Consider the following 3145-nt stretch of genomic DNA (forward strand, 5'->3'; position numbering starts at 1 on the left):
ATACAGAATACCAAATAGATGCCAGGCGACAAGCAGCTTTTGTGTGTGTCCTTGCTCCGAGCTGCCAGGGCCTGGTGTTCAGTGGAACTCCCGTGTCTCGCTGATTTTATCAAGACTATTGGCTGTGCAGTAGACCTCTGAAATCAGGCCTTTGTGTCATAAACTGGGCACTCAACACTAACCACTGCTTTAAAACTGGGGATTTGAAACTGTTCCATCTCTTCTGTCCCCCTGTATTTTTCAGGCCAACAGAAAAATTCAGAGAAATGCAGATGTTGCAGACAAGAGCTGTCATGACAAGTGCATTGTCATTTATTTGTGACACCACTCGGCACGTAACCCCAGAGCGCAAGGCTCTGTCTCTGGCCTTGGGTACACCCACTGCCTCCGTGGAGCAGCGGTAACTGTGGGCTGATACAAAAGCTGCAAGTATTCAGTCACCGAAGGAGCAGATTAACACCCTAAGCTGCTGAATAATTTCCATTGTGTATATATGCAACTGCATGGGCAAAATACCCATTTCACTGCATATTATGCTCCATTATTTTTGAATACAATAGTTCTCTTGGCATTAGTACTAAATGAATGGTAAATTCATTTCATCTGAAAGACTAAACAAACAAGCACTAACAATGAGAATAAATCAGATTGCAGCAGTACTTTCAAATAGCTGGTAAAAATAATATTTTAATCAAATAACTCAGCTGTAACTGCCATGAACTACTGGGAAGGTTAAGGCTGTGGCTCAATATTCTGGTGAGAAAACACACAGAATTATTCAAAACAGACAATTTCATTGCCACCACTTGACTCGGATTAAAAGCAGAAGATGGCAGCCTGACTTTCTATCCCTATAACCAAGTTGAAGCCACCAACAAAACAAAGGTTAATGCAATATGCTAAAAGACAAGCCATTTATCAAGAAAATGCAATGCTATATAAAAATAACTACGTCCAGACTGGAGAGGTTTACTGCAAAATAGGTGGGGGTCGGTCTCTCCTCCCTGGTAACAGATGATAGGACGAGGGGGAATGGTTTGAAGCTGCGCCAGGGCAGGTTTAGGCTAGACATTAGGAAAAACTTCTTCACTGAAAGGGTTGTCAGGCTCTGGAATGGGCTGCCCAGGGAGGTGGTCGAGTCCCCATCCCTGGAGGTATTTAAAAGAAGGATAGATGAGGTGCTTAGGGACAGGGTTTAGTGGAGGGATGGCAGGGTTAAGTTAAAGGTTGGACTCGATGATCTCAAAGGTCTTTTCCAACCAAAGTGATTCTATGAAAATAAAGAATGTTTGGGGCTTTATTTTGGTTTACTCCAAGATGAGGACTAAGCTGACATTTAAGTCTCTGGATGAGTGTTTGTGAGCTGTGAGTTCAGTTCTCAGCTGCAGCATGGAGTGCCTGGCGTGGCCAAGCTCGCACACGAGGTGACGGCCCCTATTTCATGGGAACACTCAAGGCAAACATAACTGGAAAGTCTGAGCTGCTCAAATATGGTGATGCTGAAAACAAAAGTGAATGCTGCAGGTAACACCATTCGGATGTGCTTTGGGGTAGCTAAAATTAGAATTTAGCACTGAAGAATTTAGCGCTGACTGAAGTCTGTGGGAATCATACTCCAGTGAACTCTGTGTCAGGCCTTTTTATGAGCAATGAGCAATATATAGTTTGAAACACATTCTCAGTTAACCTCAGTGAAATGAGAAATAATGTGAGTGCAGTCCATGCACTTGCATCAGATTAAAACCAGCCCTTAGCATGCCTTAGATATAATATAGTTCCTATTCAAAGGAATTAGAACTCAATAAGAGCTGAGAACATTATTTTTTGCCTTTTTTTTTCTACAGACAGCCTTACTGAGAGACTGCCAGATTATTTTTTTGAGACCAAAAGAAGTACCATGGTCATCTAATCCAAACTCCTGCAGAGCAGATACCTTCTGACTTCCTATGTCCAGTCCGGTGGCAGCACCTGAATCAGAATATTGCTTCCAGAAAAACATCTAAAACCACAAGTGGTAAACCTGTTGTGATCCTTGGTGACTTGTTCCCTCGCTGTAAGAAGCTTGTTTCTGGTCTGCATGTGTATAGCTACCACTTCATACCTTGATGGTCATGTCTTTGTCCAGGCTAAAGCGTCTGTTTGCATTTATGTTCACCGGGGTACTTATGGGTTGTGATCAAAGCACCACGTCAGCTCCCTTTGATACACAGCATGGATTGTGCTCTTTGACTTGCTCGCTCTATGTTTCCCAACCTTTTAATCATTCCCCTCTCTGAATCCTCTCGACATCACGAGCCTGCGTGATTGGGAGGCAATGGCGGGAGTGAAGTGGAAGATAAAATCCCACACTTCTGAAAATGTTTCACTTCTAATTCTTTTTGGTTCCCAATACCTGCTAGAAGCTGGAAATTCAACACAGCCATACAGACCAGACTGGGCTGCCGAGGCCATTGGCTTTAGCAGCTGTTCAGGGCTCGCACACCCACTCCACCTCTGCATCCCGAGCTGCGGTTTGAGTGCCGGCGCTAGCAGGTTGGGCTATTCCAGCTCAGAGCTCCATGCGTGGTCATGAGCTCCACTTCCCAGGCAGCTGCTTGGGACTAAGTTCTCCAGTTCATTGGTGCACGGTTGCTAACCTGAACGTTGCATCTCCAAAATCAAGAGGGCAGTTAGCTCTCCGACAGGTTTTAAGAACATAAACCCAAGGCTCACAGCATTGCTCTGCGCCTTTGGGAACCAGATTCACAGCAGAGGTAGCACACAGGAGTGCTGTCAGAGCCCTTTCAAGTCTGTTTAACAACCTGAACTCTTTGCTAGAAAACTTGATACCAACTAGACTAAAACCAAACTTATCAAAAGGACATGGTAATAAAAGCTAATTGTGATTGTGAACATTGGCACAGACTTAGAGGGTACTACTAACAGTGACAATAGCAATGGCTTCAGAGGTAAAAAAGGACTAAACCAGCAACTGCCTTGGTAGTCATTAACGCAAAAGATGACAGGCTTAATAAAATGGTGTTTGCTGGGCAAGAGGCCGGTTGGAAGTGTTACACTTTGCTGTAATAATGGAAAGAGAATATTTCCCAAATCAAGCTGCCTCGCAACTGAAACAAGCATTTGTCATTAAAAGAAAAGTCAGCAG

This window comes from Egretta garzetta, unplaced genomic scaffold (assembly GCF_000687185.1).
Source record: "Egretta garzetta isolate BGI_Z169 unplaced genomic scaffold, ASM68718v1 scaffold447, whole genome shotgun sequence".
In the NCBI taxonomy this organism is placed as follows: Eukaryota; Metazoa; Chordata; class Aves; order Pelecaniformes; family Ardeidae; genus Egretta; species Egretta garzetta.